General features: G+C 42.7%; 1 protein-coding gene and 1 long non-coding RNA gene across 3 annotated transcripts in view; one reads left to right on the forward strand and one right to left on the reverse strand.

Moving 5' to 3' along the window:
- Positions 1-982, reverse strand: part of RASSF8 (Ras association domain family member 8) — a 100,823-nt gene extending 99,841 nt beyond the window's left edge. Inside the window, exon 1 of the mRNA XM_028144052.2 lies at positions 883-982. The gene's annotated coding sequence lies outside the window, so the exon portion shown is untranslated. The remainder of the gene's footprint in view (positions 1-882) is intronic.
- On the forward strand, positions 632-15,089 carry LOC114231155 (uncharacterized). 2 transcript variants are annotated; one of them, XR_008556630.1, is made up of 3 exons: positions 632-728; positions 14,134-14,322; positions 14,933-15,089. It is a non-coding gene; the product is annotated as an uncharacterized LOC114231155 (long non-coding RNA). The 2 variants fall into 2 exon arrangements; XR_008556629.1 differs by lacking the exon at positions 632-728 and adding an exon at positions 917-1,084.
- Positions 15,090-22,515: the final 7,426 nt, after the last annotated feature.

The raw sequence follows: 22,515 nt of genomic DNA on the forward strand, positions 1-22,515 counted from the left end.
GACAGGGCTAACCTGACGGATCTAAGCTATGAGAACGTGCGCTGCATGTTTATTTCCCTTCTCAACCCCTGGAGATCAGGGGCAACACTGACCCGCAGTTCCATCCGACGCTCGCACAGCTCGCTGCCCTTTGGATGCTGAGAAAGTAGTGGTTCAGGCAACCCCCGGCGGCGCTGCGATGCTAACCTAACCACGCAACGCCCGGCTACCAACCAGGTGCTGGGCTGGCGAGACACAGTGCCGCGCCAGGACCCACATCCAGAGCTCCCGTCCCCTTCGGGTGGAAGCTTAAGTTTTCTGCGATTTACCCTCTCCAAGTTCCGAGTGTGCAAAACGGAATTACTTTGAAAGTCACCGCTTCGGGACCCCTCCCTACACAGATCGGCGGCCGAGGGTGGGAGGGGAGGGTGGGGGAATAGAGACGGAGGAGGGTTCATCGTTCAGACAAAAATTTTAAAACCTATAAACAAATCATTGTTTCAGAGGAGAAAAAATAAAGCGTTTCACCAAACCGCCACCCGGCAAGCGAGCCTCCGATTTCCATTTGGAGGGAAAAAAATAGGAGAGAAACTAGACATACATTTTTCCCTTCCCAACAAAAGTGGCCTCTAAACTCCCCTGCCAAGGACACTGGGAGGAAACGGAGGAGCGAGGAACTAGCGCCCACTTTCCAGGCAGACGCGTGTGTGCGGCGGGGAGGTCGCGCAGCGGGGACCCCGCGGGGAAAGGTGAGCCCGAGGGAGTGGGGTGGGGGCGGGTCGGACGGAGAAGCCCCAGGTGCGGAGAGGGAGCGGGCTCGGGGGCTCGGGGAGCAGGCGGGAGGGGTCCCGGACGCTGCCCAGAAATCGCGGCCGCCAAGGAAAGTTCCGACTCCATACTCACTCAGTTTCGCAACTGCGCCGCCCCCGCAGGCCGCCCGGCCCGGGGCGCTGGGGACGCGGCGGCGGCGGCGCCCGGAGCCCGGCGGCCGCCCAGCGCCCGTCCCCGCCGCGCAGCTCCCGCGCGCCTGGTTCCGCGGGCCGCGCGCCCCGCACACCGGACGGAGGCCCGGGCGCCCTCTCCGCGCACCTCCCGGCTGCGCTAGGTGAGCGAGGACGCCCCAGGCGGGGCTGCGGGAGTGTGCGAGGCGCGGGCAGCGACGCCACCGGCGGGAGCCGCCCCCTGCACCGCCGCCGCCGCCACCGCGGGTTGGACGGGCGAGCGAGGCCGGGCGAGGAGCCGGGCGGCGGGCGCGGTGCGGGCACCAGCGAGCGCGGCAGCGGACTTGGCGGCCGGCTGGCTCCTGCGGCCGGCGTCTGGGCGGGGGGCCGGGCTGGGGGCCGGCCGGGCGGCGGCGGCTCCGCCCCTTGGCCGTGCCGCGGTCTGCGCGCGCGAGCGGAGCGGTGCGGGGGCGCCCCCCTCGGCCGGCACTCGGGTTACAGCCGCCGCTCCGGTCCCCGGCCCGCGCCTCGCCGGTTCGCCGGCGCCGGGGTGGGCGGGGGGAGACCTTGTAACGGAACTGGGACGCCAGCGCTGCATTGTGGGAGCTTTTGCAGCGGCGGGAGCGCGGCGGGGCCGCTCACTCCCCGGGCCCCGCTCGTCTGGCCTCGCCGCCGCTGGGCCCGCCTCACCCCTGGCCCCGAGGCCCGAGGGCCAGAGGCCACCGTGGAGAGGTGACCGGTGCCGCACTGACTTTCCGGAGAGCAAAATCTTCCATAGCCCGGGGTGACTGGTAAAACGGCCCTCCACGGTCACCCCGGAAAGTAGGAAGCTTTTCCCGCAGACGCTTAAAAAAAAAAAAAAAAAAAAAAGCCCTTCCAAGCCCCAAGGACCGGGTTTGAATTGCTTTCGTCTGGAGTGGCAGTGATTCAGCGACCCCCTTCTCAGCAGCAGGCAATGACAGAGACCGGAATCAGAGAAAGCGAATGAATCAGACGTGAATGACCAAGTTTAGAAAGAGCTGGGCTCAGATTCAGGAGCACCCGCTCACCCTCGCGCCCCCCCCCCCCCCCCCTTACCTCCCTTTAAATATAGCAACTAGTCGAGAAAGGAAAATGGTGCTTTCATCTAGAAATGCATATATGTATGTTGTTTCCGCTTGTGTGTGTGTGTGTGTTGCGGGGGGGTGGGGGGGGACACATGCAGTTACTCTACTCACTGGACCAAATTCAGCCTTTGGTCCAGCTTGTGCTCACACATGCCCACACCTCTGCAACAGCTATTAATTTGGAGGGAGGTGGGGTGAAGATAATGGGTGAGATGCAAGGAAGCATTCCGGTTATAAAACGCCGCTTTTAATTCTCCAGATACTTTTTTTATTAATCATCAAAACCAGGATATTAAATTTGAAGCACAACTTGTTACAGCTCATCTTACTCGGGGCCTGATCTGTTTTGTTTGTATTGAGTTTGGGTTTGTAGTAGGCCTTTTGTTTCTTCCGCTTGTGTTTTGACCTTTAGTTACTGCGCAGCTCCTTCGTTTCCTCTACCTCAGAGGTTAACTGAGGAGAGAGAAATGGTAAGACTCACATTTGGCTAATCAACATTTGGAGGGTTTGGGGAGGAGAATTCTCTTTGATTCAAATGTGAAAACCAAGGGAACTTTATTTAGAGATGACAGTAGGGCATGGATCCTTTGCCCAGAGTTTTCCAGCCTTAACGTTCCCATTTCCTAAGCTCTCATTCCCTTGTCAGCCTTTCACTCCACTGAACATCAGTCACCACCTAATTGCCAAATCTAATGGAAAATTTTAATCTCCATCCCGTGCCCTTTGTGGCATTTGCAATTGTTGACTTCTCTCTCCTTCCTTCTTGGAACTCCCCCACACCCCCCACCCCACCTTTTTTTTTTGCTGTGGTAGTCATCCCTATTTTTTGGTGATCTTGAACCAGGCAGGAGTGTGTCTGGTTAAATCAGGATTCTAGATCTTACCAAGTAGGAAAACCTTACTATAGTTTCTGTGATCACTAGTAGGGTCCTGAGGTTGATTTTAGCATGCATCCGGAGGTGAACAAGTTGACTGACTGATAACAACCAGTTCTCATGTGACCAGCATGTAAATCAGGATGAAACTTACTATGAGTGAATAACCATGGTCACTATTAAGGAGAAGCATTACTAGGGTCAAGGCACTTGGGGAGGTATCCCCACCTGTAAACCAGAGTGTGCCTTACTGATGGCTATTGAAGTCCGTGAACGTACCCCTGTCCCGTCGTGGCTAGATCCAGATAAATCTGTTCCCTACCTCAGCCCCATGTGGTTAACGCATTCTTTCTTCAGTGCATAGTTCAATTTGTTTTAAGCTTTCTTAGCTATTTTCACATCCCTGTTAAGCCCTCCTGAGATCATATCAAATGTCCTTAATGAGAGTTGTAAACAACTCTTATTTCTGGTTTCTAATTATATTCCCAAAAAGTAACCTAACTAGAAATCAGTGAGTGCTCATGCACTTCAAGCCCTGTGATGACATAATCAGATTTGATTTTCAAGAAAACAATCTGAGAGGATAGATTCAGAAAAGAGGATACTACCAAGGGAGAGAGACTTATCTGGAAAGCAGTGGGAATGAAAGGGGTGGGAGATAACACCTGGAGATATGTAATTACGTATAATTGCTTTCCTATTGCTAACTATAAACAAGTTACCACTAACTTAGTGGCTAAAAGGAACAAGAATGTGTTACCTTACTGTTGTGGAGGTCAGAAATCCTAAAACCAAGGTGTGGGCTATGTCCTGGCTGGAGGCTCTAGGGGAGAATCCATTTCCTTGCCTTTTCCAGTGTCGCGTGATGCCATCTGCATTTCTTGGCTTGTGGTGTCTTCCACTATCTTCAAAGCCAACAACATAACATCTTCAAATCTCTCTTTGTCACCTCTGCTTCATGATTAGGGGGCCATCTCTTAATCTAGAGGCAAAGAAAATGAGAACAGGTGTTACCACATTTCTAGCCCTCTATGTGATGAACTGAATTGAATTATTTGCAGGAAGAGATGCTAGTCTTTATTACTAGTCAAACCATCAGTGGAATTTTAGTGCTGCAGTGGTGACGCATTAGATCAGCTAAATCAGCGACTTACATATGTAACTGAAACCCAAGATATTAGTACACTAAGAAAACCAGGTTCACATCTGCAGTCCTTGGGTATAAATCCCTTTCTCTGGAAATCCCTGATCTTACCCCCAACGACCCTCCCCTGCTGGCCTGATCTCACCCCTAACTGCTCTCCCCTCCCAGCCTGATCACCCCTAACTGCCCTCCCCTGCCGGCCAATTTGGTTCTGATTGGCCGGTTTCTATGCCAGTCAGCATCAAAAACTCTGCCTCCTAGGCAGCCATTGGCTCCTCACAGTTCACCCAGATTTGGTTCTGATTGGTTGGTTTCTATGCCAGTCAGCATCTCTGGGCCTATCTCTGGGCCTGATAAGAGAGGCGGGGCTGATCAGCAGCCCCCTAACGGAGGCCCGGAGAGAAAGAGGGTGCTACTGCTGGCGAAGCCTGAAGAGAAAGAGAGAGGCAACAGCTGCCACGGAGGCTGTGGCTCAGACCCTGCCTGTCTCTCTCGGCTTCTCTCCCGGCCTGATCTGAAGCCCCCTTGGCAATCAGTGCTGAGTCGCCACAGCAACCCAGCACTGACTGCAGGACTGACTTCCAGTGTTCAGTCGAGCCTTAGGTCAGTCGTTACGGACCCTGGGTTTTTATATATCAGGATTCCTGATGAAAATCTTGTATGCATATTGAAACACTGCAAATATCTATAAATATTGTGATTTATACGACCAGGTAAAGGGGCTTTTTAGAAACAACCAACAGTTCTCAGATCTGTAGAAATTTTTCATTTAATGATAGTTTCTTCTTTAAAAAATGTTTAGTTACTAAATTTTAAAGAACCCCTTAAAAGACCCTCTAATAATCTGATGGGGCAGGAGGGTGATGATCAGTATATTTTGTTAAACAAAGAAGTGCAGTATGGAAAGAAAAGAAAGTGTAAGTTATAAATGGAAACTACAACAGGTTCTACCAAAAGGAATACAACCAAATATATTCAGAAATAGGATTTAAAATAGGATTGGGTCTTTTTTAGGTGGATATTTTGGGGGAGGATAATCCCATGAAAATGGAACAGTATGGTGTGTGTGTGTGTGTGTGTGTGTGTGTGTGTGTGTGTTTATAGGCTAGACCCGTGGTCGGCAAACTGCGGCTCGAGAGCCACGTGCAGCTCTTTGGCTCCTTGAGTGTGGCTCTTCCACAAAATACCACGGCCTGGGCGAGTCTATTTTGAAGAAGTGGCGTTAGAAGAAGTTTAAGTTTAAAAAATTTGGCTCTCAAAAGAAATTTCAATCGATGTACTGTCGATATTTGGCTCTGTTGACTAATGAGTTTGCCGACCACTAGGCTAGACGAATGGACTTAGTTAGCTGAAATTAACTATGGGGATTCTACCAGAGCTTATACTAGGATCAGTATATTGGGGAAATCAATGAATGTGGTACTTGATGTTATAAAGACATGGAGTAAAATCTGGTCTAACTGGCATTCTTTCAACCTGAATGCCACTCACCAATCTCCCTACACTTCTCAATACTATAATTGAGGTTTATAATGATGACCCTGATATGACTTCTGAATCACAGCAGAAAGATTATATTATCTTCTGTGTTGCTTTTATGTACTTAATTATATTTTTATTAATTGCAGACTGGAAATTTGTTCTGTTTAATGACACTGCTAGATTAATCAGAGCCTCCTTATTAGGGACCCAGCCATCTGCAGTAGCAGATTCTGCAGTTCATGTGGGGCAAAAATACAGTTGATTAAAAATGTAAGATTTATATGATCATAGCAAGAATAATTATTGCAAAATAATTTAGGATCATTCAGCCACATTTTAAAAAATTGTAACAAATGTATTGATGAATAGCAAATGCTACATAGCAGGGTAAGCTCTATGAATGTTAGGAAATTGTGGGATAGACCCAGAGAGGCTGGGATGGAACAGGGACTCTTGGGTAAAGGCTTATGTCTGAGGCTCACCTGCTAGTCTCCCCATTTCAAGTCTTCCTCTGGCAGTAGAAATAGTCTTATCTACTTATCTTTTCTCTGCTGGTCTCTTTCCTGCCCACCAGGATTTCAATCTCCACTGGCCTCCTCTGGAGCTGTACTTAGAGTCTGCCTTCAAACAGCTTTTCTGCCTCTCTTCATATAACAAAGATTCATGTTCAGCTTCTCTGGCATTTTCTAGTGTTGCAGAAAACCAGAGAAGAACCAAGCAACACTTAGGCCAGTGATGGGCAACCTTTTGAGCTTGGTGTGTCAAACTTCGCCAAAAAACTGAGCATAACTCGGGTAGTGTGTCACTTTGAGGAAAAAACATTATTTCGCAAATGTTTCATCCTCAGGAGCAGCAAATGTTTCATCCTCGGCATGTGGCTGCCTCAGCGGCCGCATGACATCAGAAATGGCTACGCGTGTCAGTGCTGACACGCATGTCATAGGTTCGCCATCACTGACTTAGAGAGATGGAGTTACATTTATTACGTGCGGGCCCAGAGGAAAATATCTCTCAAATTCTGGACCCCAACATGGAGGAACTTTCCCTATTTATATGTTTTTACCTTCTTTGTCTCCCAAATATGGGGTGTTTCCCGCCCCTTTTGCAAGTTCTTAAAGAGCCCCTAGGTGCTGAGGCCTTGAGACCTCAACCAAAGGCCTGGCCTGGTGCCAGCACTGATAACTTTGTCCGGGGAAGGTTTAATGGCCTCTCTGAAATGGGAGTAGTCTTCTTTTCCTTATTATTTAAGCAAACAAGCATTTACAGAAGTCAAATAGCAGGGTTAAAATTTTAAACAGCAGTTTTTATATAAGATTGATGCTTCACTAGTAGTTTGATAGCTAAATGTTATGGTGTGTGTGGGGGAAAAAAATAGAGTAAAAATCCTTCCCATGTTATTCTTCTTCCCAAATTTAGCCCAATGAGCCAAGCCCAGCATGGATGCTACTGGTGGGTCTTTGGGAAAAACAGAGGCCATGGAGCTGATTCACCTGCATCTATCAGTGCACCCAGAGGTTGTCCTGGAAGATTCTGAGTGAAGGTTCTGGGGTGCAAGGCTGGGGTGAAGGAGGCAGACAGCTCCAGAGGAGAAGCAGGAATGGGCAGGTGGTACAGGAGCAGAGACAAGACAGTGTATGGTGTTCCTCTATCAAAATAGACACTTTTCTTCCCTTCCCTCCCCTGGCCCTTTAGTCCCAGACCTCCCACTGAAGACATCATTTTAGACAAATGGAAGAGAAGTTGATGACTGGGCAAGACTGGTGAGATACTGCCTACTGCAGGCTCTGAAGGAAGAGAGAAAAATCACATTTTGTTTTTTAATCTTGGAAAGAAAGAGACATTCCCTGTACCCTACGGCTGAAGTAGAAATAAATGATGGCAAGAACTACTGATATTGAAATGATAAATACTGCCACTTTGACCAGAATCAGAATTCTGTACTCAAATAAGCAAGGGGTTGGGGGTGGCCTCGAGCAGTACAGCCCAAGTGGATGCTGTGTGGCACAGAGGAAGGCGGGGTGGACGGGTTAAAACACTGATAGTGTGGTCATTCCCATGCCTGACACCTTCCAGGAGAGACCATTCCCTTCCGGCTGCTGCCCTTCAGCCTCTGACCTATATGGGAGGCACGGCGATCCACTTAAATAAAAGAACTTGAAAAGAACTCTAAGGCTCTTTTCTCAGAGAGATTGAAAAGACACCAAGACAGACCTTGGTTCAAGTCCTGACTCTGCTTCTTACTACCTGAATGACTGTGGGCATGTTATTTAAGTTCTCTGGCTTTAGTTTTCTTGTCTGAAAAAAAAGCAAACAAACAAACAAAAAAACGAGGGCCAGGAGAAGAGAGAATAATATTAGCAGCACATAAGGAATAGTTGTGATTCACTGGTGTAATGTGTGAGTAAAGCATTCAGTACAATGCCTGGTACATAACTTGTTTTTATTATCTTCAGGCTGTTGAGTCAGAAGATACTTTCAACAAAGCCAATAATTTTTCTTTTTCAGTATACTCTGTGGCAGGCTCTGTTCTAAATGCTTCTCATATATTAAGTTTTAAATACAACAGCTGTACCAGACAGAGACTTTTATTATACCCATTTTATCGATTAGGAAGTCACAGCACAGAGAGATTATGTAATTTAGTCAAGGTTCCAACATTAGATAGTAGCAGAGCAAGGATTCAAACCCAGGAAGTCTGGCCTCAAAGTCTGCATTCTCTACCACTGCAATATGTAGTCAATAAAAAGTGAGGCAAGAATTAAAAGTAGCTGAGGAAATGAAGCATAGGGTTGGCACAGGTTCAAGTTGAAAAGATTAGAATGAAATCGTGAATTGTGATCTGGGTTCGGCAGGTTCCTTTCACCTGGTGCCCAGAGTGTTCGGAGGGTGTGGGATGGGAAGGGAGGATGGGGCTGGCCCAGCAGCGTCAACACCCCCCCCCCCATTATGGGCTATACACTTAACAAAACAAGTTAGCCTACTATTTTAGGATGATTGATGTTTCCAAGGTAATTTACAAGCCAATTGGGAAACTAGCCCACAGATGGCTGTGACTAAGATAACTATGTGCATTTTATTTTATTTTTATTTTTTATTGATGAGAGAGAGAGAGAGAGAGAGAGAGAGAGAGAGAGAGAGAGAGAAACATTGAGTTGTTGTTCCACTTATATATGCATTCATTGATTGCTTCTTGTATGTGCCGTGACTGGAGATCGAACCCACAACCCTGGCATATTGGGACTGTTCTAAGCAACTGAGCTCTCAGGCTCAGGGCAACTATATGCATTGTAAAGACATTGCTGGATTTCTGTCTTTTACCAGGTAAGGGGACATCCTAGGAAGTGAGCCAGTGAGTGCTAGTTCTCCTACTTAAATGAACTTTGTGGCTCTGGGCAAGAACCTTTGCCTTCCTTGGCCTCTCTAAGATAGAAGCGTGATCTGCCAGTGGTTCTTTGAACCCCAGCATTAACGGGCAGATCTGACTGCCTAATGAGAGTCTGCTTCCACTCCCCCTGTCTCCTGTGTGTCCCCCAGGTGTGGTTATTCCGAGAGGCCGCATCTCCATGGGGGGCTGCATTGTTCTTGTGGCAAGGCTTATAAAATTACCTCAAATGTCACATCTGCCTCTAGCATTCTGAATATATGAATCATGCATTAAAGTAGTTGGTGCCATTGAAAGAGAAGAGACATGGCAAAATAGACTTGCTCCAGCAATTCAAAAACCAACTAAAAAAATCCAGGAAAAAACAACAACAACAACAACAAAAAACGTAGGCGAGGCTTTAGGATAGTATTGCACTAGGAACATAATGAGTGAATATAATTCTATTACGTATTTTTACTTTACTTTGTGACTTCACTCCTTGCATTTATTTTATATAGTATCAATTTCTGAGCATCAGTTTCCAAAAAAGTCATTATCCTATGTATTCTACGAGACATTGGAGCTTTATAATAAATAAATGAACAAAGAGTGGCTACCCTAAGAAGAAATAGCCTCAAGTTACTGGTTGCCCTAAAAACTGCAAAGTCCGTGTACTAATAGGGGTCATGACAGCTTGTCAAAGTGAAGAAAAAAACCGCATAATACTCCAGTGATTCTAGACGGAAGTAGATAATCAATTCAGCCCTGGGTAGTTTCAGAGAGGAAACCAAGAGAAGGAAATCTTGTTCTTCTCCTCAGGGCAGAGATGTTTTTAATTTTAGCACCTGGTGTTCCCTAGAGACGTGTTGGCTAAAACAAGAAAACACTTTATTAGAATCCAAGTGTTAGAAATTAATCAAAGGCGGCGGCAAGTCAGACTCCCTTCTCTTGTAATAAGTAATCATGATTGTACGCTGGGGTCCTTGTGGGTAAGGCCTCTAATTCTGTCTGACCATTTTATGCAGGAGCAAATAAAGGAATAAAAAGGAGTTCTTAGGAAAAAATTAAGTTAAATTAAAGCAAAACAAGCATGACACAATGATATATGGGAACCTAAAATGCTAGACCTTGGCAGTGCACACCCAAGCCCGAGGGCTGTGTCAGTCCAGGCAGGTGACCTCAATTACTGTCTTTCCAGTAGGCTGGACTAGGAAAAGGGAAGATGTGGTGATTTGGGTGAGGAACTTGCTTTGTACATAAATATTTATTTTACTGTGAGAGTGTGAGAGCTCAAGGGTCATATTTTAGAGATAGTGCAGAATTCACTTGAATGATTCAAATTCCTGAAATTGAGAGAAAATAGACTATAAATGATTTCCTAAATTTTAAATATAGGCAGAAAGTAACATAGGCAGAAGGGAAGAGGCATTAGAAGGTAACATGAATGTGAAATGGGTTTGAAAGGCTTCAGGTACTGGGTTATAATCCTCCTAGCTCATGGACAACATCTTAAGAGTTCTTTTCTGTTTTTCCTTTGGAAAAAAAAAAATGTTCTTATTGACTTTACAGAGAGAGGAATGAGAGGGAGGGGGAGAGAGAGAGAGAAGGAGAGAGAAAGAAACATGGATCGGCTGAATGGAACCGGCAACTCTTCAGTGCTTGGGACAGTGCTCAACCAAGGGAGCCACTCTGGCCAGGGCTTTGTTTTTTTTTTTGTTTTTTTTCAAACCTACTCTTCCGTCAGTTCAGTAGTTACTATGCATGTAAGAGGTGCTTGAGTGAGTCTTTTTTGTTAGAAAAATGAAAAGCAAATTAATACAGTTTCTAGAGCTCTCTTCAGAGATCCGAGCCTAAGTAAGGACAATTCTAAAAAAGACAGAATATTTGCAAATGAAACATATTGAAGTCTTCTAATGCTGTCTGTCAGTTTAAAATTTAACCCTTCTTCATACTCTTGGCTACCCTACCCCCACTCTTGATGGCAAGATAACATGTAAATGGCTGCAGGCAAACTGTGAAGTGCATGGATTAGCATCTAGAGTAGGGATGGCGGTGCTGGCTTCCAGGCAATTTATTTAATCTGTTTAGACATCAATTTCTGCCTATGTGAAAGGGATGATGATAATGAGTGTTTACCAAATGCACTGGTTGAAGGATTAACTGTGTCTGACCTAGAATAAGCCTCAGTTCAAATTAGCTCTTGCCCTTAATCTTTCTACTGAAATCAGAAGTTTCAGGCTGGAAGCCTGATCTTTTAGCGAGATGCTTTCCCTTACGTGGTGTACCAGAAATCACTGCCAGTACCAGCTGCAGCGCTTAGCTCCAGGTGGGTGAATAGTAGACAGAAACGTTTCTCCATGTACAGTTGTTTTTGTTTTTGGTCCATTCTGCTGATAAATATCCTGTGAGAATTCTGTACAGCAGGGCAGAGGTTGAACAGGAGAATGATAGTGAAGGGCTGCCCTTGTCAGTTTGGCTCAGTGGATAGAGCATTGGCCTACGGACTGAAGGGTCCAGGGTTCAATTCCTGTCAAGGGCATGTACCGTGGTTGCAGGCTCCTCCCCCGCCCAGGCCCCGGTCAGGGCATCTGTTTCTCTCACATCGATGTTTCTGTCTTTCCCTCTCTCTTCCACTCTCCCTAAAAATCAATGGGAAAATATCCTCAGGTGAGGATAAACAACAACAACAACATTGAAGGGTTTCTTGTTTGTCACTTTGTAAAGTTGACTTAGTGTAGTCAGTTTGTATTTTTTAAAAATATATTTTTATTGATTTCAGAGAGGAAAGAAGAGGGAGAGATAGAAACATCCATGATGAGAGAGAATCATTGATAGGCTGCCTCCTGCACTCCCCCCCACCGCCCCCACTGGGGATCAAGCCCAAAACTTGGGCATGTGCCCTGATTGGGAATTGAACTGTGACCTCCTGGTTCATAGGTTGATGCCCAACCACTGAGCCACACTGGCCTGGCTCAGCTTGTATTTTTGAGTCACATGGCAGCTTTTCAAAAACTCTCTAGATGTGGACACAGCATTTCCATGGCCTCACCCCCATCCAAGTGGCTTGTAACAGAAGGAATCAGAGCAGCTGGGAGGACCAGTATGGCATAGGCCTGAAGCAGTATGCTGCATCTTCGAGTAATCCAAGACTGCCAATAAAGTTTCCTGTCACAGCACAAGTGAAGCCAGAAAATTTTGAATTATAGCCTATGGAGCTGGAGGGGGTCACCTCATCCAATCCTTTCAATTTCCAGTTGAGGAATCAAATCCAGAGAGGTCTAAGGACCTGATTAAGATAATGCAACTAATTAGACTCAGAGTTAAGACTCAAGACAGAATACGGGGGGAAAATTCTATTTAAACTTTACATCATTTCTACCCTTTGTCTCATTAACTTTGATCTCTCTGCAAAATAGGTAACACAGCAATTAGCTGGAATAAGAGAAATTTGTGAGTGAAATTGTGCTGACATGTTTGGGTTTGTATTAATATTCCCGGAAACCACAAAGAGCACTTATTAAAGAGCTTGCAGCCAATTTGAGAATTTATGTTTAATTTCAAAGGGTGCTTTCATTTTCAGAAGTTAGAGCAATCTTTGTTCCGTGTTCAGGCTTTAAAGGCTGGGCTCTCAAAACCCATGGCGATGGTTCATTGTTGCCGGTGCCACCGTTAGATCAAGTACTGCTTGGGAAGCAATTGGGGCAATTGTAGAGGAGCTCAGTGGCACGTCTGTGATTATTACAGTACGTGCAGTTGTCAAGTGAGAGGAACCAGTATTCCTTGGTGACTCCCACCCTCAGTGGGCTGTGAGCAGTCGTCAGATGCACAGAGAGCAGCCCTCCACTGTATTTAAGGCACGGGACTTACACCCAGATCAAGCTGCTCCAAATTGCCTTTTTTGCTCAAGATCAAGCATCTTCAGAAAGTCATATTGTAAGCACTAGGGGAACCATTAAGTTGTACTGAAATAGAACAGCTAGGAAGAGAAAACAAATGTGTACTTGAAAGATTAAAGGAGGCTTATACTGGGTATAGTCATAGGGCCTCTGTTCAGAAGTATCTTTTCGGCCATGGAGATTCTTCTCATTTGCATCTTGGTATGTTTTCCCGTCTTCATTTTAAACCATGAACTCTCCTTGTGCCAATTAAAAAAAAAAAAAATAGCAGTCAGTCACTCCCTAAATTCCTCTGAGCTTGTGAACATTCTTTCTCTCCACGTGGTCACTTGCTGCCTCTCCTAATCCAATCCGAGACCCTCACTGCAGGCTGTAATCAAATTCCTGGAGGTGGGACCGGGGAAGAAAAGTCAATCCCAAACTGTTCCCATCCTTTCCCACAAGAGATCCCGCACGTGTCAGTCTTGCTTTCTTTCCCCCTGCTTATCTCTTCCTTTACAAATACTTGTAGACACGAGCACATGAGACTTTTACTCCCTTTCCCTTCTGTTTCCTGTGGATGAAAAAAGGGGGTTCTATGGAAAGTAACCTCAAGAGTAATCTGTTCATAAATTCCTAAGTGGGCAGGTCTTGGTGGGTAGTCAGTCACACCCCAGGCCTATAACGTCTTTACTGAAAGGATTATCTTCGCCTTAATTGCCCTGCCCATTGTTTCTGTGCACTAGGTTGGTACATCTTTGAAATGTCCCCTTTCAGAACCCTCCTTGTAATACCTGACCACCCTTTCAGACCCCTCCTTCAAAAGTGTGCAGGTTAGCACTTAATCTTAACTCTCCTGTCATCATCTTGGTTTCTCCCACCTTCCTGTAATCTTCCTTATGTCCCCTCCTTAATCTCAAATGCATAAAAGAAGAATTCATCTCAGTCCATTGAGATCTTGCTTGCAGGTGTAGATCTTGCTTCCAGGTATATCCTCTGTTTGGCTCAAATACATTTTTATAAAAAAAAATTCTCTACAGCCCTGGTCATGTAGTTCAGTTGGTTAGAGCATCATCCCAATATCCAAGGTTGTGGATTTGATCCTTGGTCAGAGCACATATAAGAATCAACCAATGAATGCAGAAATAAGTGGAATAACAAATCAATCTCTCTCTCTCTCTCTCTCTCTCTCTCTCTCTCTCTCTCTCTCTCATCAATAAGTAAATATTTTTAAAAATTCTCTACAGGTTTGGATGTTCTTACGTTGACATTCCCAACTCTTTCCCGTTTACTTTGTAGAATCCTCTCTTCCTGCACCTCTGTTCATTATTTTCTCACTCCCATTTTGTTTCCAAAAAAATCTACAGGTAACTCCGGGCTGGCTGATCAGCATTTTCATTTTGCTTGTGATAAACCTTGAAGGAGGAAAAGCACCGTCCATGCATTTTGGTGTGTGTCAGAGTGAAGAACCTCGGCCGGGACGCTTCTGAAAGTCCACTTTGACTGCCCATTCAAGTATTCATTCCCTTCCCCACCATGTCCTCCTCCAATTAAACGTAATTCCCTTATTAAAACTATTTCTTAAGAAGTATTTCTAGCCAACAGTTTCATTTTGAGTGCTACAGTACAGTATTGTCTTCCACTAGTTTTCGTTGCAGATGCACCCCAGGAGGTAAATGAGCCCCTTTGAAATCATTTTGGAACCTGGCCATGTTTAGAACATTGTTTCTCTGAGAAAATGAATTCCCAACTTTTAGAACATGATTTATTTTCAGTGGGGTATTTCCTCTGTGTATCTGGTAACAAAAATCTTTTTGATGTGGTGGCATAAAATCAGAGACCTGCCTTGGTTTTTACCTTGTTGAGTATTTTCATAGTAGAAAAAATTAACCCATTTATTTCTTATATTTTGTGTGTGTGTTTGTATAACATTCTAGAGATCTTGCAATGCATATTGTTGGTTGTGTATAATTTTCCACTATCAGAGAGTACATGGAGGTTGTAGTTGTCCACTGTTTCTGGTTTTCCCCTCTTCCTGGGCACAGGGAGAGACTATGCTCTCCAGCCTCCCTTGTAGCTAGGTGTGGCTGAGTACAAGTAATGGGAGGAACTTCTGCCTTATCTGCTTATCCCTGGCCTGAGGCTCCCTCTCTTCCCTCTGTGTAGCCCTCGGGAATGGTGAGGACCAGGGTTGCCAGCCAACTGTTGATGGCAGAGCTGCTGCCAGCCTGGGTCTCCGATGACTGACCGGAGCAGAGCTGCCCACCCAGCTGGAATGCTTGTCTTGGACTATTACCTGGGAGACAAATAAACTCATTGTTCTTCAAGCCACTGAATTTGGGGGCCTTTCTTTCTTACAGCAGGTTAGCCTATTCAATAATACTATTACAAAACTTATTTTACAAGGTTTCCTATGGTGAATTCTTACCGAAATATCTGAATAATCAAACCATATACGCAAAAGTGTAATTTTCTTCAGAAAACAAAACTCTAGATTTTTCAGCTGTTTTCCTCTGATTCTGATAGTGAATTTCCCTATACATTAAGAAATTGATAAGGCTAATTTAATCTTCCATTCAAACCTGAAAATCTGTTTACCAAAGAGCTGTTATTTGAAAGGGGTAGTATGTTTTGGCCTTCATTTAATATACATATATATTTTATTATATATATATAATAAGTAAAAGAATACCACCTCAGAAGCACATTTCTTTGCTCTAGTATCCTGTGATAATCCCATTTTAATTAGGGACAAATCCTGCTTATGATCAAATGCACTCTCAGGAAACAAGATTCTTTAGGGTTTACTTTGATTATAATACAAGAATGAAAGAAACATGAAGCAAGGTTAAATCATTGAATTAAAAAAATGTATAATTGAGTTGAGGGTAGAATAACACACACCCCTGTTCATGCTTTTTTTTTTTTTTAAATACCCACAATTGGTGTCATACCTGATGGTACTTTTTTGCTGAATATTTTTGTGTATTTGTTGGTTTGCTTTTCTTCCTCACAAAGCAAAATAACACTTAGAATTTAGATTTTTTTGTAAAGTTTTTAATCAGAATAGATATTCAGATATGGAAATTAAATAGTGCCAAATTGGCTTATGGCTAAAAAACAAACATGTAGTCTCAGAACCAATAAGGATGAATTCATTTCTCACAATTCTAAAATTGAAGAGGTAGGAAAGGAGTTATAAAAGAACCTATGATCTTCATAACCTCATAAAAGCTAAGTGAATATTACAGTATTCTTTTTTTTTTTTTTTTTTTTTTTTTAATATTTTTATTGAGGTATTATATGTGTACATATCTTACTATTACCCCCCCCCACCCCACACCCACACATGCCCTCCCCCCCCAGAGTTTTGCGTCCATTGTTTATGCTTATATGCATGCATACAAGTCCTTCGTTTGATTTCATAACTCCCCCACCTTTCCCAAACTTTCCCCCTGTACTTTGAAAGTCTGTTTGATGCTTTACTGTCTCTGTATCTATCTTTTTGTTCACCACTTTATAATGTTCTTTACTATCCCTAAATGAGTGAGATCATGTGGTATTTTTCTTTCATTGACTGGCTTATTTCACTTAGCATAATGTTCTCCATTTCCATCCAGGTTGCTGCAAATGATGAGAATTCCTTCTTTTTTATGGCAGCATAGTATTCCATTGTGTAGATGTACCACAGTTTTCCGATCCAGTCATCTGCTGATGGGCACCTAGGCTGTTTCCAAATCTTAGCTATTGTAAATTGTGCTGCTATGAACATAGTGGTGCATATATCCTTTCTGATTGGTGTTTCTAGTTTCTTCGGATATATTCCCAGGAGTGGGATTACTGGGTCAAATGGGAGTTCCATTTTCAGTTTTTTGAGGAAACTCCATACTGTTCTCCACAGTGGCTGCACCAGTCTGCATTCCCACCAGCAGTGCACGAGGGTTCCTTTTTCTCCGCATCCTCGCCAACACTTGTTGTTTGTTGATTTGTTGATGATAGCCATTCTGACAGGTGTGAGATGGTACCTCATTGTTGTTTTGATTTGCATCTCTCGGATAATAAGTGACTTTGAACATGTTTTCATGTGTCTCTTGGCCTTCCTTCTGTCTTCTTTTGAAAATATTCTGTTTAGGTCTGTTGCCCATTTTTTTATTGGATCATTTATCTTCCTCTTATTGAGTTGCATAAGCTGCCTGTAGATGTTGGAGATTAAACCTTTATCAGTGATAGCATTTGCAAATATGTTCTCCCATGCAGTGGGCTTTCTTGTTGTTTTGTTGATGGTTTCTTTTGCTGTAAAAAAGCTTTTTATTTTGATGTAGTCCCATTTGTTAATTTTCTCTTTAGCTTCCATTGCCCTAGGGGCAGTGTCAGTGAAGAAGTTCTTGTGGCATATGTCTGAGATTTTGTTGCCTGTGGATTCCTCTAGTATTTTTATGGTTTCCCGTCTTATGTTTAAGTCCTGTATCCATTTTGAGTTTATTTTTGTGTATGGTGTAAGTTGGTGATCTAGTTTCATTTTTTTGCATGTATCTGTCCAGTTTTCCCAACACCATTTATTGAAGAGACTGTCTTGACTCCATTGTATGTTCATGCCTCCTTTGTCAAATATTAATTGAGCATAGTGGTTTGGGTCGATATCTGGGTTCTCTATTCTGTTCCATTGATCAATATGTCTGTTCTTGTGCCAGTACCAGGCTGTTTTGAGAACAGTGGCTTTGTAATACAGCTTGAAATCTGGTATTGAGATCCCACCTACTTTATTCTTCTTTCTGAGGATTGCTGAGGCTAGTCGGGGTCTTTTTTTATTCCAGATGAATTTTTGGAGAGTTCTTTCTAGGTCTGTGAAATATGCTGTTGGTATTTTGATGGGGAGTGCATTGAATCTGTAGATTGCTTTGGGTAGTATGGACATTTTAATGATGTTGATTCTACCAATCCAGGAACATGGTATGTTCTTCCATCTGTTTACTTCTTCCTCTATCTCTTTTTTCAGTGTCCTGTAGTTTTCTGCGTATAGGTCTTTTACCTCCTTAGTTAAGTTTATTCCTAGGTATCTTAATTTTTTTGGTGCGATGGTAAATGGGATTGCTTTTTTAGTCTCTCTTTCTGTAAGTTCATTATTGGTGTATAGAAAAGCCATAGATTTCTTGGCGTTAATTTTGTATCCCGCTACATTGCCGAATTCATTTATTAAGTCTATTAGTTTTTTGATGGAATCTTTTGGGTTTTTTATGTACAATATCATGTCATCTGCAAATAAGGACAGCTTCACTTCTTCTTTTCCAATTTGGATGCCTCTTATTTCTTCTTCTTGCCTAATTGCGATAGCTAATACTTCCAGTACTATGTCAAACAGGAGTGGTGAGAGTGGGCATCCCTGTCTTGTTCCTGTTCTTAGGGGAAATGGTTTTAGTTTTTGCCCATTGAGTATGATGTTTGCTGTGGGCTTATCATAAATAGCTTTTATTATGTTGAGGTATGAGCCTTCTATTCCCACCTTGTTGAGAGTTTTTATCAAGAAAGGGTGTTGGATTTTGTCAAATGCTTTTTCTGCATCTATTGATATGACTATGTGATTTTTATCTCTCAATTTGTTTATGTGATGTATCACGTTTATTGATTTGCGGATATTGTACCATCCTTGCATTCCTGGAATAAATCCTACTTGGTCATGGTGTATGATCTTTCTGATGTACTGCTGGAGCCGATTTGCTAGAATTTTGTTGAGGATTTTGGCATCAATGTTCATGAGGGATATTGGCCTGTAATTCTCTTTCATTGAGTTGTCTTTATCTGGTTTTGGTATTAGGGTGATGCTGGCTTCATAGAAGGAGCCTGGAAGTGTTCCTTCCTCTTGGATTTTTTGGAATAGTCTGAGGAGGATAGGTTTTAGTTCTTCCTTGAAAGTTTGATAAAACTCTCCTGTGAAGCCATCTGGCCCCGGGCTTTTGTTTGCCGGAAGCTTTTTGATGACTGCTTCAATTTCTTCCATAGTTACTGGCATGTTGAGCTGTTTAGAATCTTCCTGATTGAGTTTTGGAAGGTTGTATTTTTCTAGGAATATGTCGATTTCCTCTAGGTTGTCCAGTTTGTTGGAATAGAGTTGTTCGTAGTATTTTGTAACAATCCTTTGTATTTCGTCGGGGTCTGTTGTTATTTCACCTCTTTCATTTCTGATTTTGTTTATTTGGGTCTTCTCTCTTTGCTTCTTGGTGAGCCTGGCTAGAGGTCCATCAATCTTGTTTATCCTTTCAAAGAACCAGCTCTTGGTTTTGTTGATCTTTTGTATTGTTTCTTTGGTCTCTATGTCGTTTATCTCCGCTCTGATCTTTATTATTTCTTTCCTTCTGCTTACACTGGGCTTATCTTGTTGCTCTCTCTCTAACTCTTTGAGTTGTTGGGTTAGGTAATTTATTACCATTGTTTCTTGTTTTTTGAAGTAGGCTTGTAGAGCTATGAACTTCCCTCTCAGGACTGCTTTCATTGTGTCCCATAGATTTTGGATTGTTGTGTTTTCATTGTCGTTTGTTGCCATGATGTTTTTTATTTCTTCCTTGATGTCTTTGGTAACCCAGTCATGGTTTAATAACATGCTGTTTAGTCTCCAAGTGTTTGATTTCTTTGGGTTGTTTTTATTGTAGTTGATTTCCAGTTTTATGCCACTGTGATCTGAGAAGATACTTGATATGATTTCTATCTTCTTGAATTTGGAGAGACTTTGCCTATGTCCTAACATATGGTCTATCTTTGAAAATGACCCATGTGCACTTGAGAAGAATGTATATTCTGTGGCTTTGGGGTGAAATGTTCTGAAGATGTCGATTAATTCCATCTGTTCTAGTGAGTCATTTAGGATTGATGTTTCTTTGCTGATTTTTTGATTAGAGGATTTGTCCAATGGTGATAGTGGGGTATTGAAGTCTCCTACTATGATTGTATTACTGTCAATCTCTCCTTTGATATCTTCCAGGAGTTTTTTAATGTATCTTGGTGCTCCTGTATTGGGTGCATATATGTTTACCAGAGTTATTTCTTCTTGTTGGATTTCTCCCTTTAGTATTATGAAGTGGCCTTCATTATCTCTTGTTATGTCCTTCACTTTGAGATCTAATTTGTCAGATATAAGTATTGCAACCCCAGCTTTTTTTTCATTTCCATTTGCCTGGAAAACCTTTTTCCATCCCTTTACTCTCAGTCTGTATGCATCCTTTTTTTTGAGGTGGGTTTCCTGTAGACAGCAGATATCTGGGTTTTGTTTTCTTATCCAGTCTGTTACCCTGTGTCTTTTGATTGGGGCATTCAATCCATTTACATTTAAAGTTATTATTGATAGGTACTTATTTGACGCCATTTTTATTCTATACCCCTGTGTACCTTCTTTGCTTCCTATTTCTTTCTTTCTTTTTTTTTTTTTTTACAGCAGACCCTTTAGCATTTCTTTCATTGCTGGTTTGGTGGTGATAAACTCCCTTAGTCCTTTTTTGTCTGTGAAGCTCCTGATTTCACCTTCAATTTTGATTGATAGCCTTGCTGGGTACAGTATTCTTGGATTTAGACCCTTCCTTTGCATGACTTGGTATATTTCATTCCATTCCCTTCTGGCCTGATGAGTTTCTGTTGAGAAATCAGTTGCTAGTCTGATGGGGGTTCCTTTGTATGTAACTGTCTGTCTCTCTCTGGCCGCTTGTAAGATTCTTACTTTGTCGTTGGTGTTTGCCAACTTAACTATAATGTGCCTTGGCGTCGGTCTTTTGGGGTTCATTTTGCTTGGAACTCTGTGAGCTTCTTGGATTTGTGTGGGTTTTTTCTTCCCTATATCAGGGAAGTTTTCTGTTATTATTTCTTCAAACAGGTTTTCTATTCCTTGCTCAGTTTCCTTTCCTTCTGGCACCCCTATTATCCTGATGTTGTTTTGTTTTGTATTGTCCTGAAGTTCCCTTACGCTCTCCTCCATCTTTCTAATTTTTGTTTCTAGAACCTGTTGTAATTGGGTATTTTTTTCCATCTTGTCTTCTAGCTCACTTATGCGGTCCTCTGCTTCATCTAGTCTACTCTTGATGCTTTCAATTGAGTTCTTTACAGCAGCGATGTCATTTTTCATTTCTTCTTGGTTCTTCTTCATTTCTTCTTGGTTCTTACTCATATTGTCGAATTTGTCTTCCATCCTTTTCAGCCACTTTATGACCATTTCTCTGAATTCTTTCTCTGATAGGTTGTTTGCCTCTAAATCGTTTACTTCCTTTTCTGGTGATGCCTGCTTCTCTTTCCTGTTTGGGCTGTTTCTTTGTCTCCCCATGGTCTCTCTTCTCCGGATGTCTGGTTATATAGATTTCTCTCTCTGGCGTTGATTTAAAGGTATAAAATACAACACAACCAGGCACAACAGACAAGGCACTGAACAGAATTGTATTCACGATATTAATAACCTCCAATAAAGGTAACCACCAGAGAAAGACAAATTAGGGAATAGGAGTGGAAGAGGGAGAGTAAAAAGAAAGAACAACCACGAAGAAAAAAAAAAAAAAAACAACAACAAAGAGTGTGAATCTGAACTTGGGAAAAGAGCAGAAAGAAAGAAAAGAAAAAACAGAAAAGAAAAAAAAAGTAAGAGAGACAAGAATGATACTAAGAGAGAAAAGGGGAACAAACTATATATATGGGGAGTAAACTCCACTAGAACAACCACTATTCCCAGCAAATTCCAGCAACACGAGCCTGGAGATTAATACAAACTGCAACAGCAGCTAATATCAAGTGAGGCAAGGGAAAACAAAAGTAAAAAACAAACAAAAACAAAGCAAACAAAAGAACCAACCAAACCAACAAAAAGAATAATCAAAACAATCTCATAAAAAAGCATAAAAATTCAATCTAATCAACATTCAAGCAAACAACAACAAAAGGCCCGAGAGAAAAATAATTTTTTAAAGGTAGCGTAGAGAGAGGTTTGTATGGATTTGGAGCAGGGGGTTGGGAATTAGATATATAAGTAGGGTGAAGTTTTAGCAGGGAGTAAACTGAAAAAGTAGGGAAAATCTAAAGCCAGAAAGGGTTAAGATAAACTGGGGACCAAAAGGGGAAAGGTTAGGAGGAGAGTGATGGCATAATTTTAGCTTTGAGATAGGGTAAAGCGATTGTAAGGGAAAGATGCAAATCGAATGTAGGACACTAATCCAAAAATAAAAGAAAGGGAAAATCTAATGACATTAAAAAAAAAAAAAAAAAAAAAAAGTAAAATAATAGTAATAATAGTGCTGATTGAAAATAAAAATGTAATAATTAAAAAGGTGAAAATCAAGTGAGGAAAAAGAAAAAAATATTAGTTTCTTAAGTAAATGATGCAAAAAATGAAAATAAAAAAATATGAGAATAAAAAAATTGAAAAATTGAAAAAAGAATTGAAAATTAAAAAATAGGAAGACTAAAATGTGCAGTAGCGGCTGTCATTCACTTCCTCTATTATTCTGTTTGGTACGCCTTTTTCCCAGTCTGGGCGGTATTTCAGTTCAGCTTCATTCCAGGGCTCCTCAGTGTTGGAAGCCAGTCCTGCTTTTTAAGCCAGCCCTGTCTTAATTTCTCGTATTTATTTTTGATTACACCAGAGACAATTAGCGTTTCAGCCCCTGGGTGGCAGTGTTTCTGAATTGACTTCCGGGCCTCTCTAGCTCTTTTTTCTTTTTTCTTTTTTTCCCCCTTCTATGGCACTCACTACCGGTTTGTGGAGATGTGCGCCTCAGAGCTGCCTC

This window comes from Eptesicus fuscus, chromosome 7 (assembly GCF_027574615.1).
Source record: "Eptesicus fuscus isolate TK198812 chromosome 7, DD_ASM_mEF_20220401, whole genome shotgun sequence".
NCBI classification, from domain to species: Eukaryota; Metazoa; Chordata; class Mammalia; order Chiroptera; family Vespertilionidae; genus Eptesicus; species Eptesicus fuscus.